This window comes from Phacochoerus africanus, chromosome 9, assembly GCF_016906955.1.
Source record: "Phacochoerus africanus isolate WHEZ1 chromosome 9, ROS_Pafr_v1, whole genome shotgun sequence".
Taxonomy (NCBI): Eukaryota; Metazoa; Chordata; class Mammalia; order Artiodactyla; family Suidae; genus Phacochoerus; species Phacochoerus africanus.
In genome coordinates, this window is record NC_062552.1 from 22,512,019 (window position 1) to 22,532,419 (window position 20,401).

The 20,401-nt window shown below is 41.6% G+C and overlaps 1 long non-coding RNA gene and 5 other non-coding genes across 6 annotated transcripts; 1 reads left to right on the forward strand and 5 right to left on the reverse strand.

The window, feature by feature from the left end:
- On the reverse strand, positions 1 to 72 carry TRNAA-AGC (transfer RNA alanine (anticodon AGC)). The gene has a single exon. It is a non-coding gene; the product is annotated as a tRNA-Ala (tRNA).
- A 6,327-nt stretch (positions 73 to 6,399) lies between these two features.
- Positions 6,400 to 6,472, forward strand: TRNAR-CCG (transfer RNA arginine (anticodon CCG)). The gene has a single exon. It is a non-coding gene; the product is annotated as a tRNA-Arg (tRNA).
- A 6,456-nt stretch (positions 6,473 to 12,928) lies between these two features.
- Positions 12,929 to 13,037, reverse strand: LOC125136952 (U6 spliceosomal RNA). The gene has a single exon (XR_007137277.1). It is a non-coding gene; the product is annotated as a U6 spliceosomal RNA (small nuclear RNA).
- A 911-nt stretch (positions 13,038 to 13,948) lies between these two features.
- Positions 13,949 to 14,052, reverse strand: LOC125137090 (U6 spliceosomal RNA). Its single transcript, XR_007137395.1, has one exon. It is a non-coding gene; the product is annotated as a U6 spliceosomal RNA (small nuclear RNA).
- Positions 14,053 to 15,371: 1,319 nt separating this feature from the next.
- LOC125136233 (uncharacterized) lies at positions 15,372 to 17,115 on the reverse strand. Its single transcript, XR_007137131.1, has 3 exons — positions 16,952 to 17,115; positions 16,088 to 16,820; positions 15,372 to 15,923 (listed from the first exon to the last, which is right to left on the reverse strand). It is a non-coding gene; the product is annotated as an uncharacterized LOC125136233 (long non-coding RNA).
- Positions 17,116 to 20,005: 2,890 nt separating this feature from the next.
- Positions 20,006 to 20,113, reverse strand: TRNAL-CAA (transfer RNA leucine (anticodon CAA)). The gene is made up of 2 exons: positions 20,076 to 20,113; positions 20,006 to 20,051 (listed from the first exon to the last, which is right to left on the reverse strand). It is a non-coding gene; the product is annotated as a tRNA-Leu (tRNA).
- Positions 20,114 to 20,401: the final 288 nt, after the last annotated feature.

The window sequence follows — 20,401 nt, forward strand, 5'->3', positions numbered from 1 at the left end:
TGGAGGTGCCGGGGATTGAACCCGGGGCCTCGTGCATGCTAAGCACGCGCTCTACCACTGAGCTACACCCCCTTCCTGCTCATGGAGTCTAGAAATAGATCTATAACCATCTACTAAATGTTCGGTATTGACAAAAGAAATTCTATTCCATCACTCTATCCGGATACTGGATACTTTCTATCTGGATACTGACTTGTAGCTAGGATGTGAAAAGGTAAACTAAATATTATACCGAAAGTCCTCGTCTGGTCCTGAGATCTCCCACTATGGGTCACCCTGACGGACGCCAGCACGACGACCACGTGTCTGTGGAGAAGGGGGCAGGCCTGCCTGGCCGCCCCCCAGGGAGAGGTCTGCTTAAAACGGGTACCAGAAAACAGTACAATTCTGGAGGATAAAAAGAGGAAAACTCTAAAGAATGCAATGGGGAATTAGGTCTAGGTTGGAAAAGAACGGAGGGGAACTGCAGCTACGCCGCCTCAGTCTCAGCCCGTACTCCTCCGGAGGTTGCCGCGTCCAGCCTCCCAGCCAACATGGCGGCTGCGTCTCCCGGCTCTGCGCCCTGGAACGAGCGCACCACCGAGACGCGCGCCCCGGGAAAAGACGAGCGGGAAAAAAGCGAGCCGCTTTAGAGCGCCCCCTTTCGGGACGAATGCTCCACGGACTGAAAAGTACGCAGATATACTTCACATTATTACAAAGCCATTTAGGAACCTCTGGGCCTGAAAATCTAGGGACAGAAACTGAAATGAACTAGGATCCTGAGAAAGTTAGCACAGGAGGAGAAGAAAAACAAGAAGGAAAGAGAGGAGACCTGGGAGCATGAGGCAGAAAGATGGGAGGAAGAGTGCTGTGGATCGGGTCCTTCAAGATGCTCAGGATTTGGATGCACCGAAAAATGGATGTATCCCAGATCCCTGTCGCCTCTGCGCTTTCTCTGGGTAGGAGAGAAAACAAGGCCCCTTGCTTTAAGGTGAGAGAACAGAAGACATTGGTCCTAACTAGTCCAGTCATTCACAAACTTTAGGTGTGTCAGAATCATCTGGAGGGCCCGTTGAATATGAACTGAGAACATCAAAACTAACACAACTTTGTAAGTCAACTACAGTCCAATAAAATTTATTTTAAAATAAAATAAAATAAATGGAGGACATTATCCTCAGAACTTGTTTCAGGGGGTCTGGGGTGGGGCAGGAGAATTTGCAGTTCTAACAGGTCACCAGATTACCCTGATGGATCCTGGGACCAAATTTCACAACTTTTTGTAGACTCTAAATCATAAGAGAATCTCATCAATGGAGAAGGCCGGGAATTAAATCTGCATAATAAATTTTACCCTTTTTTTCCCCAGTTTTTCTGGGTGAACTCCTCACACCCTTTTTTCTTTGTTTTTTGTTGTTTTTTGTTTTATTTTGTTTTGTTTTTTGCTGAAGGTCATAGTTAAGACTGAATTCTAAGCCACTTCTTTGAGAATTTATTTTCCTGGGTGTCGCCCATGTGTATATGAAATATGTGTTAATAAACATGTTTGCTCTTCTCGCCTTCATCTGTGTTTCCTTACAGGGGCCTTAGAAAGTAGAGGGAAAATTATTTTTCCTCCCCTAAGTTGAAAGTTGTGTAACCAGGAGTTCCCGTCGTGGCGCAGTGGTTAACGAATCCGACTAGGAACCATGAGGTTGCGGGTTCGCTCCCTGCCCTTGCTCAGCGGGTTAAGGATCCGGCGTTGCCGTGAGCTGTGGTGTAGGTTGCAGACGCGACTCGGATCCCGCGTTGCTGTGGCTCTGCCGTAGGCTGGTGGCCACATCTCCGATTCGACCCCCATTCTGGGAACCTCCATATGCCACGGAAGCGGCCCAAGAAGAAGAATGCTGTCTCTTTAGACCTGAGTGGCTGGGGCAGCAATGGGAAACATTGACTCTGCTTGGTTGTTTTTATGTTTGGTTGGGTTTCCCAGGCAGAGTATGGGAAGACAGACAATAGACAAATGAGTATGCTTTACATGATTTTCAGGAAAAAAACAACAACAAAAACAAAACAATTTCTGAATATGGGCATTGTTAAGAAACGAATTCAACTGAGTAAATTTAAGAGATCTTAGTAGCTTTATTCAACAGTTAACAAATTGGGCAGCATTTCATCTACTAGGCAGAAAGGAGCTGTACAAAATGAAAGACTTTTACAGACAGGAGAGGGCAGGACAAGGTTAGTAGCAAAGAGAGGATTATTTGTGGCAAGGTCATTTTCCTTTGGAGGATGGCAGGGATCTATCAGGCAGATTATCCCACTAGTGCTGATCAGGTAATTCCAGATTGACTGGTTTAAGATTCCACTCCATAGATAGTGATTTCTCTGATGGATCTGGGCAAAGTAAATTGAAAACCTTCTGGAAAAGAGTCACTATTCTAAATATCATTAAGAGCATTCATGATTCATGAGCAGAGGTCAAAATATCACATTAACAGCATGAAAGAAGTTGATTCAACCCTTTGGTAGCTTAACCTTGATTTTAAAAGTTGCAAAGATTGCCTAAAAAGGCAGCAGCTATTAATAAAACACAATTATCATCATGAACAAAGAAGGGAAGTGATGTAAACATCTAAAAGGATTCTCCACTCAGATTCAAAACATCTTGAAGTTCTCACTCCCTTTAAATAAATAGAATCGGGAATCTGTACAAGATGACTTTTAAGTGTGACTAATGAAAGAAACATACAAGGAATTTCTCCTCCTCCTTTTCAAAAGATCGGTGATGTTTCAGTTAAAGCAAAATATTTAAAGTTATATCATTATTGCTGGACCTTTACTTTTTTTTTTTTTTTGGCTGCACCCACAGCATATGGAAGTTCCCAGGCCAGGGAATTGAACCCATGCCACAGCAGTGACCCGAGCTGCTGCAATGACAATGCCAGAGCCTTAGCCCAGTGTGTGCCACAAGAGAAGTCCTGTGGGAAAGCTTTTAATCGTTTTTGTTTTTTTTTGTTTTTTTGCTTTTTAGGGCTGCACCCTCAGCATATGGAATTTCCCAGGGTAGGGGTCCAACTGGAGCTGCAGCTGCCAGCCTACACCACAGCCACAGCAACTCGGGATCCAAGCTGCATCTTTGGCCTACACCACAGCTCAAGGCAATGCAGGATCCATGGATGGAACTTGCATCCTCGTGGATGCTAGTCAGATTCGTTTCTGCTGAGCCACGATGGGAACTCCCCCTTTTCTTTTTAAAAAAAAATTTTTTTAATTTACGATGTCGTGTCAATTTCTGCTGTACAGCAAAGTGACCCAGTCATACATATATATATGTACGTATATATACATACATTCTTTTTCTCATATTACCTTGCATCACATTCTATCACAAGAGATTGGATCTAGTTCCCTGTGCTATACAGTAGGACCTTGTTGTTTATCCATTCTACATATAATGCGTTGTATCAACTAACCCCAAACTCTCAGTCCTACTCCCCCAACCCCTTTCTTTGGCAACCACAAGTCTGTTCTCTATATCTGTGGGTCTGTTTCTATTCCATAGATAAGTTCATTTGTGCCATATTTTAGATTCCACATATAAGGGATAAATAATATGGCATTTGTCTTTCTCTTTCTGACTTATTTCACTAAAAATGATAATCTCTTTTTCCATCCATGTTACTGCAAATGGCATTATTTCATTCTTTTTTATGGCTGAGTAAAATTATAATGTTTTTAATCCTAAAGTTACTTTTATGGCAGTGCAAATATTTTGATTTCTAAGTATGAATGGGGAAAGGAAAATCTGTTAAGCAGTCAAAGTTGGGGAGGAGAAAGCAAGAGAGAAAGCAAGAGGGAAGACTCCATTTAGACAGAATGTACAGAGATTCTTTCCAGTGAGGTTTGGGGCAAGTGAGCCCAACCATTACCCAGGTCTCTGAAAACAGAAGATGCATTCCTTCTTCTCTGTTAAACCAGCCCTACCTAGGGCTCAAGTGGCTTTCTCTGATCATGAGCAACATGGTCTTTGTGAAGCCCATCTGCTAAAAGATCACCTTACGCAAAAAAACATACACTGTTTTTAATAATCATAATAGTTCAGTTGGCAGACTGTTGAGACTCAAGATTTAATGTTCTGTGGTTATAGTCTGGGCCGAATTGAAATTATTATCTCAAGGCCCTACTCCAAAAGTAATTTGACTAAAGAGTCCCATCCTTTGCAGAAATAAATCTTTATTTTTTTTGTCTTTATTTTTTTGTTGTTGTTGTTGCTATTTCTTGGGCCGCTCCCGCGGCATATGGAGGTTCCCAGGCTAGGGGTTGAATCGGAGCTGTAGCCACCGGCCTACGCCAGAGCCACAGCAACGCGGGATCCGAGCCGCGTCTGCAACCTACACCACAGCTCACGGCAACGCCGGATCCTTAACCCACTGAGCAAGGGCAGGGAGCGAACCCGCAACCTCATGGTTCCTAGTCGGATTCGTTAACCACTGCGCCACGACGGGAACTCCAGAAATAAATCTTTAAGAGTGAAAATGCTTGGTGAACAGGAATTGTAAATCTTTCACATTTTACCCAAGGGATATGATGGCGTCCAGGACCTGCTATCCCAAAATATGTCATCTTGGCATATTGAATATTTTAAGCTGAAGGAGTTGGAGAAAAGGGCTGAAGCAGGAATGTTACTCTGACCTTCTTCCCACCCTTCTCCCCTGAGACAGATCATAAATCCCTCAAGTGAGAGGTGCCCTCCCTCTACACTGAGGAGAAGAGCATCCTTATCTCCAAAGAAAGAGGGACATTAAGAGGAATCCTAGCAAAAAGGCCTTGTTAAGTTTTCCCCAGTTTACTACACTCTCCTCATACTTTTTGACCTATCATTTCTCCACAACTGTACGCTCTTCATCAAACCCAGCATAAAAATACTCAGGTCTAACCTTCCCCGCCCCCACCTCCCTTCTTTTTAGGGCTACGCACTTGCAGCACATGGAAATTCCCAGGCAAGGGATGATCCAGAACTGCAGCTGGCAGCTTACACCACAGCAACACCGCAGCTTGGGGCAACGAGGGATCTTCAACCCACTTAGGGAGGCCAGGGATCCAAACGGAATTCTCATGGAATGCTAGTTGTGTTCTTAACCTGCTGAGTCACAATGGGAATGCCAGGCTTAACCATTTCTTAGGGTCTTCACTTCCTTACGAAGTCTCCTATGTCATGGAAAACTTATATTTAATAAATTTGTATGCTCTTATCTTATTAAACTGTCTTTGGCATTTGAATTGTCAGACACAGGCAGAGACCCTAAGAGGGTGGAGGAAAACTTTTTCCTCCCCTACACTACCTTCCTAAAATGAATTGGAATATTTTTGTCGCTTCTTGTGCTCTGCAATAGTTTATGTCATCCTATGTTGCAGTGACTGGGGGAAGCACACTTGTACTCATTCTGGGACACCCACCCCCTCCACCCCAGTGGTTGCTCCCTCATCAATGCCCCTAGATTTCACCCCTGAGCTATATGTCAAAGTCTACAGTGGACATTCCAAAAATGTTGACTGACAAATTCATAGATAATTTGAGTTTTACATTAACCCCAAGAGAAAAGAGAAAAGAGAGGGAGAAATGAGAGACGTGGGCCAGAGAAAGTCTTTTTATGAAAGAGTGTAAGATGCAGGAGGGCAGAAATTTTGCTTTGATTTGGTTTTGTTTCAAATAAGTCGCCGTTTTCAAGGGGCCAAAACTATTGCGTAAATGGATAGACGAGTGTCATTGCTTTACTTTTACGGTTGGACGTTTCACATCTTTCCTATTCCACCCACATTTTTTATGTCCGTGGTTCTTTCAAAAAACCCTATTGTTCTGTAGCTTAACCCATAAATGAACCAGTGGACATCTTTTTGTCAAGAACAAGTCAAACATGGGAAGAATTCAAGTCAAGCGAGGAAATCGCCAAATTCCTTGACAATGTCCATTCGCCCCATTCTTTTTAAACCTACAGTATATATGAACTGAATAAAGTATTTTTACTAGGCTTAAGCCAACCTTGCACTTCCAGGAGAATCTTCTACGAAGCTTCTAGACCATCACTGCCCTTCTTTCTTCCAGCACCGTGATCATTCCTTTCCGACTCCCGCCCCTCCGTAGGCGCTGTTTGTGCTCCCTCCCTCTTCTTTGCTGTTTTCCAAAAGGAATGCAGCATCAGCTCAAAGTCTTCTCTCTACTCTACCTCTGGAAGTCAATAATCAAAAATTTCGACAGGGTCCACATTGATTAACCATCTAACAATTCCAAACATTTACATATTAGTTTCTACAAATTTTAGACGTTATTGTAGAGAGTTTTAACTGTTGGTGAATTTAATCTCAAACAGAAAAGCCCCCGCCCCCTCCAGTCTATATACCTTTTGTACCATACCTGAGAAGGGCACCCCAGCGGATGGCCGCGTGGCCTAATGGATAAGGCGTCTGATTCCGGATCAGAAGATTGAGGGTTCGAGTCCCTTCGTGGTCGTTGTCTTTTCTTCACCTTTGCTGATGTGATCTGCTGCTGACCTAGATGAAACTTCCACGATCTTCAAGTCTAACTTTCCTCTTCCTTATTGTTGCTGTCCTTTAGTTGTCAAATCAATCAATCAATCAATCCACCAACCAACTCTATATATGTTGTATATATGGATGCCTGCACTTGTTAAAGTGTATGTGATGAGTGTACCACCGGCTGAGAAATAAATAAGAGATGGGGGCTTTTTTAGACAGTTTAGTTATTCTTGGCAGAGGATTAATAGTGTTAACTGAGAATCTGAAGGCATTTGGTCTTTTCAAAGTTGAAATATTGATTTTTTTTTGGTGAGAGGAGGGGTCACTATAAAAAAATCAAGTGAATATGGTAATGGTGAGTCTCTGATTAGAATTCTCTACCATTGTGACTCTCAATAATTTTAAATCGGTGTTATTCAGATTTATTTTATTTTTTAAAATTTATTTATTTATTGGTCTTTTTTAGGGCCGCACCTGCGGCATATGGAGGTTCCCAGGCTAGAGGTCCAATCGGAGCTGTAGCTGCTGGCCTACACCACAACCACAGCAACTCAGGAGCCGAACCAGGTCTGGGATCTACACCGCATCGCACAGCAACACCGGATCTTTAACCCACTGAGTGAGGTCAGGGATCGAACCGTCGTCCTCATGTATGCTGGCCGAGCTCGTTAACCGCTGAGCCACTACAGGAACTCCAGACGGGTTTTTTTTTGTTTGTTTTTTAATTCAAAAAAAAAATTTTTGTAGTTGACATACAGTGTTGTGCCAATTTCTGCTGTACAGTAAAGTGACCCAGTCATATATATACATTCTTTTTCTCATGTTATCTTCCATCACATTCTATCCCAAGAGATTGGATATACTTTCCTGTGCTGTATAGTAGGACCTCATTGCTTATCATTTCTAAACATAATATTTTGCATTTAACAACCCCAAACTCCCAGTCCTTCCCACTCCCTCCCTCTCCCCCTTGGCAACCTTAAGTCTGTTGTCTATATTTATGAGTCTCTTTCTCTTTTGTAGACAGGTTCATTTGTGCCACATTTTAGATTCGACATATGTGATATCATATGGTTTCTCTTTCTGACTTACTTCACTCAGTATAATAATCTCCAGTTGCATCGATGTTGCTGCAAATTGCATTATTTTGTTCTTTATGGCTGAGTAGTAGTATTCCATTGCATTTATGTACCACATCTTAATCCATTCATCTGTCAATGGACATTTAGGTTGTTTCCATGTCTTGGCTATTGCAATGAGTGCTGCAGTGAACATAGGGGTGCATGTATCTTTTTGATTTACAGTTTTGTCCAGATATATGCCCAGGAGTGGGGTTGCTGGATCACATGGTAGTTCTATATTAAGCTTTCTGAGGAACCTCCATACTGTTTTCCATTGAGGTTGTACCAATTTACATTACTGCCAAAAGTGAGGGAAGGTCCTCTTTTCTCCACACCCTCTCCCACATTTATTGTTTGTAGACTTGTTAATGATGGCCCTTCTGACCGGTGTAAGGTGGTGAGGCATTGTGGTTTTCATTTGCTTTTCTCTAATAATTAGTGATGTTGAGCATTTTGTATGTGCCTATCGGCTATCCACATGTCTTCTTTGGAGAAATGCCTATTTGAGTCTTCTGCCCATTTTTTGACTGGGTTTGGGGTTTTTTTCTTTGTTTTTTTGTGGGTTTTTTTTGGTTGAATTGTATGAATTGTTTGTATATTTTGGAGATAAGGCCCTTGTCAGCTGCATCACTAGCAAAGATGTTCTCTCATTCTGTGGGTTGTCTTTTTTTTTTTTTTTTTAATGGTTTCCTTTGTTGTGCAAAAGCTTTTGAGTTTAGTTAGGTCCCAGTGGTTTATTTTAGTTTTTATTGTCATTATTCTAGGAGGTGGATCAAAGAAGATGTTGATGTGATTTATGCCAAAGAGCATTCTGCCTATGTTTTCCTCTAGGAGTTTTATAGTATCTGGTCTTATGTTTAGGTCTTTAATCCATTGAGTTTATTTTTGTGTATTGTGTTAGAGGATGTTCTAATTTCATCCTTCTACATCCTTCCAGTTTTCCCAGCACCACTTATTGAAAATACTATCTTTCCTCCACTGTAAGTTCTTGCTGCCTTAGAGGCAAGATTAGTTGACCATAGTGCTTGGGTTTATTTCTGGGCTTTTTATCTGGTTCCATTGATCTATATTTCTGTTTTTGAGCCAGTACCACACTGTTTTGATTACTGTCCCTTTGTAGTAGTATAGTCTGAAGTCAGGGAGTCTGATTCCTCCAGCAGTGTTCCCCAGATTTTCATTAGCTACCATAAACATAACTGGCTCTATCTCCCAAATAGCAATCTCAGAGAAAAGCCTAAATGAGGGAGCCACCAGCAGGCTTTTATTCCAAACTGTCCTCTGGAGCAACTTCTCTGTAGTCATTTTAGCAAGAGTACAAATGTCATTAATGGATCTGAACAGTTGGAAGGCTCCTCAAATAATTTAAAAATAGAACTACTATATGATCCAGCAAGAAATTCCACTCCTGGGTATATATCCAAAAGAATTGAAAGCAGGGTCTCAAAGAGATATTTGTACTCATGTTCATAGCAGCATTATTCACAATAGCCAAAAAAAAGTGGAATAAATCCAGATATCCTTGGAAGGATACATGGATAAACAAAATGTGGTATATACCATGAAATATTGTCTTTAAAAGGCAGGAAATCCTGTCACATGATACTCCATGAATAAACATTAAGGACATTATGCTAAGTGAAATAAGTCAGTTACAAAAAGACAAGTACTGTATGGTTCCGTTTATACAAATGTAGATGAAAAATTAACAGTTGACCTAAAGAAGAAAAAGAATTTTATTCAAGCCATCCTGAGGATTATAGCCTGGGAGACAATCTTTCAGAAAACCGGGGACTGTTTTGCTTGTTAGAGGTCAGAGGTAGAGTTATATACGTTTTCAAAACAAAGGATCATTCATCAAAATGACACAATGACATTTTACACAAAGTTCACTAAAAACACACAGTCCAGATCTACGTGTACACAGTGATCAGCAGGTCAAATTTTATCTTCTAAGAAATTATGCTGCTGGCATTACACTGAGAAGGAAAAAACACTGACCTTTATGGTTGAGCCAACATTCCTGTCTTCGAGGAGGTCTGGTTAATATACACTACAGATGCACATTGCACATTAGAGAAGGCTTTGTCAGACAGGGAGTATGTTACACATAAGTTTCCTTGTCCTGCCTTAAAAAGGTAAATTTTATTCCATCACAAAGTATCTACGGTAGTCAAAAGGAAAGAAGGAGAAATAGGGAGTTATTTAATTGGGATAGAGTTTCAATTTTGCAAGATAAAAAAAGAGCTATGCAGATTTATTCCACAGCAACACAGATATTCCTAACACTACTTAACAGTACACTTGAAATGGTTAAGATTTTTTACCACAACAAAATAAATAAATAAATAAATATTCATTTAAAACAATTGGCCATAAGCCTATGGGCTTATTTCTGAATTCTCAATTCTATTATATTGGTTTATATGCCTGTCCTTGTGCCAACACCATATCATTTCGGTTACTGCAGCTTTAACTAAGCTTTGAATTCTGGAGCTCTCAGTCCTCCAGATTTGTTCTTTTTCAAGAATGTTTTGGTTATTCATATTGCAATTTGATATGAATTTAAGGAATGGCTTTTCTGAAAAAAAAAAAAAAGCTGCTGGAATTTTGATAGGAGTTATATTGAATATGTAGATCACCTTGAGTAGTATTAACATCTTAAAGATACTATTCCTATTTAGGAACTTGGGATACCTTTCCATTCATTTCAGTTTCCCTTCTTTTCAGCAATGTTTTGTAGATTTTAATGTACAATTCTTTCACCTCCCTGGTTAAATTCATTCCCAGTTATTCTTTTAGATGCTGTTGTAATTGAAATTGCTTTCTTAATTTTCTTTTTGGATTGTATATTGCTGGTACACAGAAACACAACTTTTGTATGTTGATCTTCCACTCTGCAACTTTGCTGAATTCATCCCTCAGCTTTAGAAATTTTCTTGTGGGTTCTTTGGGATTTTCTATATAGAAGATTGTGTCATCTGTGACTAGAGACAGTATTAGTTCTTCCTTTCCAATTTGGATGCTTTTGATGACTTTGTCTAATTGCTTTGTCTAGAACATTCAGTACAATGTTGAATGGCAGTGGTGAAACAGGAATCCTGTCTCATTCTTGATCTTTGATGGAAAGTGTTTAGTCTTTCAAAATGTTAGGGTATTGATGATGTTAGCTGCAGTTTTTTATAAATGCTCGTTATCTTGTTGAAGAAGGGCATAATATTTTATTTAAAAATTTTTTTGCCACACCCATGGCATATGGGGAAGTTCCCAGGCCAGGGAATGAATCCAAGCTGCAGTTTCAACCTATGCCACAGTGATAGTAACTCAGGATCCTTAACCCACTGAGCCAGGCCAGGATCGAACCCATGCTGCCACAGGGACAACGCCAGATCCTAACTGCTGCACCACAGCAAGAACTCGCACAGTATGATATTTTAAGTGGTGAAGTACAATCTCTTTCTCGTCTCATGTTCCATAAAATGGGGTATCTCTGATAAAAATGGATGAAATGGGGTTAAAATAGGAATAAGTAACATTTTGATAAAGTGCTACCTTTTTATATCAAATGTATAATATATAAAGGATACTAAGGCAGATGGTTAATTGAATTTTCTGTTAAAAAACACTGGCCTAATGATGTTTCAAAGAGAAATCAGACTTTGAGACTTGTGCTAGAGCTTTCCTAGGAGCCCTCTGCTGGTGGACCACACTCATCTCATTTACAGTCAGACTTCCATATCTGCAGGTTCAGCATCCACGGATTCAACAAATCTCATACTGAAAATATTCAGAAAAGAAGTCCAGAAAGTTCCAAACAGGAAACTTGAATTTGCCATGCACCAGCAAATATTTACATAGTATTTACTCTGTATGAGGTATTATGAGGAATCTAGAGATGATTTAAAGTAAATAGGCCAACAGAAAAAAAAATCCGACTAGGAACCATGAGGTTGCAGGTTCAATCCCTGGCCTTGCTCAGTGGGTTAAGGATCCTGCATTGCTGAGAGCTGCGGTGTAGGTCACAGACGCTGCTTGGATCTGGTGTTGCTGTGGCTGTGGTGTAGGCCAGCAGCTGCAGCTCCCATTCGACCCCTAGCCTGGGAACCTCCATATGCCACGGATGCAGCCGTAAAAAGCAAAAAATAAACAAGCAAACAAACAAAATAGGAGAATGTGTGTAGATTTTATCCAAATAACTATACCATTTTATTTTTTTATTTTAATTTTTTGGCTGCACCCTCAGCATGTGGAAGTTCCCAGGCTAGGGATGAAACCCACCAGGTAACTCCAACTCTGCCATTTTATATAAGGAACTTGAGTATCCACTGGGGTTCCTGGAACCAGTCCCTCATAGATACCAAGGGACAACTGTATATCCATGCATTAGTGGAGATATGGGGCCTGTTTTGCAGTGGTTATAGTGTGGTCTCCTTCTGAACTTACTTTCTATGCTGGGTATTGCACATTTATTTTAAAGTATTCTAATTTTTATTTCAGCCAGAGATGTCCACAAATTAGTTGAATTTTATCTTCACTTTTTAAATCTTATACATGCTTTACACTGGTTAGTATTGGTTATGTCGATCATACGAACTCACTTGCTAGGATAAAATTTCTCATTCCAGGAAGTTCCCACTGGGGCCCAGCAATAACGAGCCCAACTAGAATCCATAAAGATGTGGGATTAGTCCCTGGCCTCATTCAGTGGGTTAAGGATCCCAGGTTGCTATGAGCTGTGGTGCAGGTAGCAGATGAGGCTCAGATCCCGCATTGCTGTGGCTGCAACTGTGGCTCTGATTTGACCCCTAGCCAGGGAACTTCTGTATGCCACAAGTGCACCCCTGAAAAGAAAAAACAAACAAACCATTCCTGGAATAGCTTAGTCAAACCCTCATTTATTGATATTTTAATTTTGAATTTCTTCTAAAAATATAGACGTTCCCTTGTAGTGCAGCAGGTTAAGTGTCTGGTGTTGTCACTGTTAACAGTCCAGGTCACTGCCATGGCTCGGGTTCAATCCTTGACCTGGGGACTTCCCATACCAAGGGCACAGTCAAAAAAAAAAAAAAGGGGAGTTCCTGTCCTAGTGCAGCGGAAAGGAACCCAACTAGGAACCATGAGGTTGCGGGTTCGATCTCTGGCCTCGCTCAGTGGGCAACAGCTCAGGTGTCGTGAGCCGTGGTGTAGGTAGCAAATGCGGCTCAGATCTGGCATTGCTGTGGCTCTGGAGTAGGCTGGTGGCTATAGCTCCGATTGGACCCCTAGCCTGGGAACCTCCATGTGCTGCAAGTGCGGCCCTAATAATACAAAAAAAAAAAAAAGGAATATTCATGAATTTATGTGTCATCCTTGAGCAAGGGCCATAGTAATTTCCATATCATTTCCAACTTTATTTAATATACGTACTGCCAAAGCAAGCACTATTCTGCATTATTTACTCACACTTTAAAAGCCAAACAAGTCAGATAGTGACTCCCTATTACCTTCCAAACAATTTTTAGCCAGTACACAATTATGTGTTTTATAAATCTTTCTGGATATAATGAGCATATTTTCCTGAAACAGAAAGACTGAATATTACAAACAATTTTTAAAAGGGAAGTCTCAGAGTGAATAAACACTCCCAATATTTTACCTACCTTCTGAGTTTCAAATATCTACAGGTTCAAACGAACTATTCTTCATTCTTGCCTAAGAGTCACGCTGGAGCTTGGAACTGGTTTCTGGGTGAGACTGACTCTTTCCTAAAGGAGTATGACGAAAAACTTAAATTTATCCCTGCTAAACCAAGCTCTAGCTAATTTGTCCCATTTCATGGGGGAAGAATCTTCTAGATTCTGGACCCTTTCAGATCTTCATCTGGCTGTTCATCTGTATTCTCTGTAACAGCCTCTATAATAAAATGATAAATTCAAGTAAATGTTTATCTGAGTTCTATGAACTGCTATAGAGAATTAATTGAACTCAAGGAGGGAGTGGGGTCCTGGGAACCTCTGATCTATAGCCAGTTAGTCAGAAGCACAGATTAATAACCTAGACTTGAGACTGGTTTCTGAAGAGGGGAGTGGGGAAGGGTGCAGTCTTATGGGACTGATCCCTTAACCCATGGGCTCTGACACTAATACCAGGTAAATAGTGTCAGGATTGAGTTTATTGCTTGGTAGTGTGAAACAAAAACCATACACTGGAGTGAAGTAAGAAGCTGCCATTGAAATATTTCACAATCATAATCAAGGTATTTCCCCTCCACATTTCTAAAAATGAAATCTAAAGTTTTTTACACATTATCAGAATTCTAAGTCTATTTTGTTATATACATATATATATATTTTTTTAATATGGAACGCTTTAAGAATTTGTGTGTCATCCTTGCATAGGGGCCATGCTAATCTCTGTATCATTCCAATTTTAGTATATGTGCTGCCAAAGCAAGCACGTTGTATATTTTTTAAAAGTCTAAAAAGGTTCACATTATTTTGGAAAGCTTTTCCACATTTGTTGTATTTACAGGGTCTCTCTCCAGTATGGATTTTCTTTTTTTTTTTTTTTTAATTTTTTTTTTGTCTTTTTGCCATTTCTTGGGCCGCTCCTGCGGCATATGGAGGTTCCCAGGCTAGGGGTCAAATCAGAGCTGTAGCCACTGGCCTACGCCAGAGCCACAGCAACACAGCATCCGAGCCGCGTCTGCAACCTACACCACAGCTCACGGCAACGCCGGATCGTTAACCCACTGAGCAAGGGCAGGGACTGAACCGGCAACCTCATGGTTCCTAGTCGGATTTGTTATCCACTGCGCCACGACGGGAACTCCCAGTATGGGTTTTCTGATGTAAAATAAGACCTTTGTTCTCAATAAAGCATTTCCCACATTCAGCACACTGATACTATTTCCTCCCAACTTCCTACTCTCTGTGTGGATTCTGGGATGGTTAATGAGGTATGAGCAGTCACTGAAGGCTTTCCCAAACACTTTATAACCATAAGGTCTCTCTGTTGTATGTAATCTCTGATGTGAGATCAGACCTGAATTCCAATTAAAGCATTTATCTCATTTTTTTACAGAGATAAGTTATCTCGTCAGTGTGTATTCTCTGATGCTTAACAAAAAGTGGGCTCTGGGAGTTCCCATCGTGGCTCAGCGGTTAATGAATGTGACCGCATCCATGAGGACGCAGGTTCGATCCTTGGCTTTGTTCAGTGGGTTAAGGATCTGGCATTGCCGTGAGCTGTGGCAGAGGCCACAGATGCGGCCCAGATCCCGAGTTGCTGTGGCTGTGGTGTAGGCTGGCAGCTGCAGCTCCAGTTGGGCCCCTACCCTGGGAACTTCCATATGCTGAGGGTGCAGCCCTAAAAAACAAAAACAAAAACAAAACAAAAAGACTCTAATTAAAAGCTTCCCCACAGGACTTCTCTTGTGGCACAATGGGCTAAGGCTCTGGCATTGTCATTGCAATGGCTCAGGTTGCTGCTGTGGCATGGGTCACCGATGTGGCATGGGTTCAATCCCTGTCCTGGGAACTTCCGCATGCTGCAGGTGTGGCTTAAAAAAAAAAAAAAAAAAAACTAGTGAATCCAATCCAGCAATGCATAAAAAGAATTATACATCATGCCTAAGCAGGATTTCTTTCAGGTATAAAAGTCTGGTTCAACATTTGAAAGTCAGTTAACCTAATCCCTCACAATAACAGGCTAAAGAAGAAAAATACTATATTTATAGATGCAGAAAAAATATTTGAAAAAAACCTAACACTCATTCATGACAAAACTTTCAGGAATAGGAGGTAATTACCTCAATTTGATAACAAGCATCTATTTTTTTAAAACCCCATGGTTTCTATCATATTTAATGATGAGAAAGTAGATGCTGTCCCACTAAGATCAGGAACAAGGCAAGGATGCCTCCTTTTATCATTCTTATTTCACATCATCCTATCTAATACAAAAAGACAAGAAAAGGAAATAAAAGATACACTGATTGAGAAGGAAAAAATAAAACTGCCTAGACTTATATGCTATTGTGAAATATCTAAAGCAAGAGTCAGGAACCCAGAGTTCCTACACCCTTACTAACTTACAATTCTAAATATTACTTTTGCTTCCTAGATGAGATAGAGGAAAACTGTGTTTTCCTCCCATCCTCTCCCTTCATACTGGATTGAATCCTGCTCCTTATCCTTCTCTTGTAAGGAACAGTTGGACTGTGGACATTCACTTTTTAACTGGATTGCAGAGAACAGGAACTTGAAATGTGGTCACCTCTGTGCTGTTTCCATGGGTTCTGCCTCCTTCCAGGGCATTTCCTGAGACCTAGGGAAAAAGTGGGTAACAATGGACTCATGAAGATATCACTATGAAAACCAGAATGAAAAATCTTGGAACAAAGAGAAAAAAATCAATGAAAATTCTAATGGGAAGGGGGCAAACTTTTCCATCTCCAAAAACAACAAAATCAGAAGCCAGCAGCTCTGTACCTTAGAGAAAACTGAAATATGCCACTGTCCAATCTCTGGGTAGATGCCTCCTACTAAACCAGAGATTTAACTCTCTTGTCTGAGATGGCTCACATTCACTCTCCCAGCTGTTCTCCTGGCTCATCCAGCTTTTCCTCTAAATCCTCCAGCACACTTGGCAACTCTCTCTGCTCTCAGGATGCTGCTCCTGCACCGAGGCTTGGAGCTCCTGGGGCAGGATGGTCAGGAACTGCTCAGCCTTAGCATCTCCAGGGTCCACCTCTTCTGGCTTCAGTCACTGGTGGCAGAGCTCCTGGAGCCTGGAATCAGCCCAGAGCCTCAGGGGCCCAGGTGTCTCTTGATAGCAAAACTGTGTATGAAATGCTGGCAAAATATCTCCCTCGTAGGGGGTTTCTTCCTTTGAAAGCTGGATTTCTGCTTCCAAATATGTTCATCGGCCTCCACATTCAGGATCACAAACCTCACAGGCTCCCCTGGAATTGGAAAGAAAATGCTACAGCTTTGCTTGGCTTCGTGGTCTGCTGGGTTGAAATAACTCCCACAAAGAACTTGAGGTTCTCTCCGGTGTGACAAGGAAGTAGGAAACTATTATGAGGACCAGGACAACTTAAATGCCAGATACATTCTGACTTAGAAAATGGCATAAAAAACCACTGCTCAGGGAAAATGCCACAATCATTTACATGCTACCAAATGACACTTTCTGGAGCGGCTGTCCGTAAGCAAAGAAAGCCTGTAAGAGACAACAAAATCACAAATTCAAATTCCCATAGTGAAAAGTCTTGCTCGTCTGTTTCCCGAAGAATCAGCCTCCCCCTCCTCTGTGATGCCAGGGCATTTGTTCATCTCCTCCATGGTACTTACCAGGTGATGGTGGTACTAATTGTTTATACCTCTCTCTCCACCACAAGAGATAATTTCTCTCCTTCTATATAACAATCTCACTCTTAACAGTCCATTACACTTTATGAAGTACTTTCGCGAACATTTTTTTTTTCTTTTTTTTTTAAGGGCCACACCAACAATGTATGGAAACTCCCAGGCTAGGAGTCCAATCCGAGCTGCAGCTGCCGGCCTGTGCCACAGCCACACAGGATCCAAGCCACGTCTGTGACCTACACCACAGCTCTTGGCAATGCAGTTTCCTTAACCCACTGAGCAGGGCCAGAGGTTGTACCTGCATCCTCATATATCCTAGTCGGGTTGGCTCCTGCGGAGCCACGACAGGAACTCCCACACATTTTCCTGATGTCACAACAAAACAGGACGAAAGCTAAAGAGCCAAATACATTCATTTCAAGTAACACTAGGGCTCCGAAAAAAGAATAAACAGGAAAATCTCATGTTTAAACTTCCATGTGGCGGACCCCTGGAGCCCCTGCGAAAGTGCGCAGCCTAACGGCAAAGCAGGTGCTCCACCTGGACCCCAGTCCGACCTGCGCCGAGGACCACTAAGGAGTCCCAGGTTTGAAACCTCCGAGAGCGCCAGGGCAGAAAAGTGGGCCACAACTGTGGTCCCAATCGCGTCGCACAGGAACCACCTGACGCCTGATTCACCCTTCACCCTTCCAGCCAGCGAATCCGACCTTCTCCCCCTCGCTCCAGACGTGGGTGGAAGACAATTTCTGCTTGGCCCTAAAGAGGCCAGTCCTAGAGCAAACCTCGCCTACGAAAGCCAAGGTTACTTCCGGGTCTTTCTAGGACGTTGGAGGGCTCGCCTTCTCAGTGGTTCCTCCAGCTTCAGTTTCCTGCATGGAAAGCCTAAAAGCCGCCTAAACTGTCAAACTCACTGGCTGTTTGCTTCTCCACTTTACACTACACATAGCATTTACAGACCCTTGTCTTTGTGCTAGGAAGAGCTGCGCGCTTTGCAAGCATTATCTCATTCGATTCTGGAAATAAGGCATGATGGAGAAGATGGTCTTATGATAGCCCAAGAGCTTGAAACAGAAACTTGGCCTTTTGCACAAATATTCACAATTTTATTCAGTCACAGTGTTTCTTCCACTTCTATAATGGGAGAATTCAAGTTTGACGCTTTTGAAAAGTCATCATTTGATTGCGTCTAACTCATTCTACAACTGCTCTAGAGTAACTTGAGCTCTAACCTCGTTACCTTTGACAAACGTAACCTGTGACAAACGTTCATTGCTTTTCCTTTCAGCACACTCCATAACCAGGTCCCAGATTAGTTTTGCTTTCCTGTGTCTTCTATGGATGAAACATGGATGAGATATTCCCGGAAAAGGCATGTAGAATTTTAAAATTTGTGGGGGAGGAAAAAATAATTTTCCCTCTGCTCTTCTAAGTTCTTGACTGGGTTCTCTGTAATAAAAGACTGATTTAACACGAGAAAAACAAACAAGTTTATTGACATGTGTATCTCATATATACACGGAGATACCCGGAGTGCAGGGGTGGGAAATGAGTAACTCTCAGAGGTGGCTTTGAATTCAGGCTTAACTACCATCTTCAGCTAAAAACAAAAAAAGCAAGATGTCTGGGTCACCAGTTATGGGGAGATAACCAGGAAAAGGGGAGAGAAAATGAGAAAAGGAGGAATGGAAGTGGGGAGGCCAGTTATGAGGAGGTGACCAAGAAAAGGGGGGAAGAGAAAAGGAGAAAAGGAGGAAAGGAAATGATAAAAAGGCAGCTTTACCGCAGAGATTACTAAATGAAGAGTCAAAGTTCAAATGCTAATATTTTTGGTTCAAAGGCTAATACTTCAAACCGAAAGTGCTTGAATTAGAAAATTTTGGTTATTTCTTCCTCTCCTCTTTCTTCTTTTCTCAAAATGAAAACACCCAAAAACTTATGTAAAGCACTTGTACATGCTTCTATATATAAAACTGATAATCAGGATCTGCTATATAGTACAGAGAACTACATTCACTTATTTTGTCCAGGGCTATAGATCAAACAGCTATAACAAAATATAATAGGAGTTCTCTTGTGGTGCAGTGGGTTAAGTGAAAAAAATGTATCACAGAATAATATGCTTCATATGACTGCATTTGTGTAAAAAGCCAAAAAACAACCCCACCACCACACACAGGATTTCCCACTGTGGTTCAGCGGTAACGAACCGACTAGCAGTGGCGAAGGCCGGCAGCTGCAGCTCCAATTCCACTCTTAGCGAGGGAACTTCCATATGCAGCAGGTGCGCCCTAAAAAGCAAAAATAAAAACAAAAGCCACGTAATATTTATGACTATATATACACGAATATACAGAAAATAGAAGTGTAAGAAATACAGTAAAATATTGGTGGTTACATTTGGAGTTGGAAGGTATAGCTTTCATATTTTATTCGAGATAAAACGGAAATCAATTTTGACTGAGGAAACAAAACAATAATTATCAGATGCCAATGTGAGTGCGAATGTGCATAATTTACAAAGGAAATGTTTGAGAACTAGTTCCAAACTTTCGAAAATGGAGAAGAAAGCAAAGGATCTATATAAGATTTCTTTACATCCAGCACCCCTATGAGCCAGAAGGGAGTAGGGTTGGCAGGGAAGTGCTTCAGGAAGTATTCAGGGGATGGTCTGGTCTGGACAAAGTGGGTGGGATAGACAAAGAATGATGCAGCGCAACAAACCTTCGTCCACTTTCTCCCCCAGCATCAAAGGGAAGGGAGCTATCTGGGTCCCAAATCTCGCTGTTTCTAAGATTATCTCGCGATTTCTCAAGGAACCCAACCTCTTGTAATGGCCTCTCCGTATTAAGCATTTTAGCTCCAAATCTCGTGGTTTAGAAAAAGTATCGCGATGCTTCCACTTTCAGTATTTTGGTGTTAACAGTTCCTGAGAGAAAATTTTAAGTCAGTTTGTAACCCTATGGATAAGAAAATTTCTTACGTATATTGCTTTTATCAATATATTGTTCTGGAAATTAGAGGAGAGGGGCAGAAAAGATGTGTCAGAAGTGGGATTCGAACCCACGCCTCCATACGGAGACCAGAATCCCCAGCGCGGGGAAGCTAAGCGCTTGAGTCTGGCGCCTTAGACCACTCGGCCATCCTGACACCTTGTGGAAAAGGAGAGATTTTTTAGTGAAATAGAAACAAGCAGTAGCGTGTCTGTGACGTACATTCCAGAAGAGGGTTGACGTCCGGGTCACCGGGTAATGAACAGAAAACAAAGGCCACCTGTAGTTTGAAAACGGAGACTACGAAAAGAGAAAAAATGTTTATATATAAAACCGGGTGCAGGTCTCTCATAGTCCTTACAATTGTCACCCCCAAGTCGAGAAGACAGTGCAAACATTTCCTATGCCCAAACAGCTCATATTTCGGGAGAGAAGGAAAGGACAG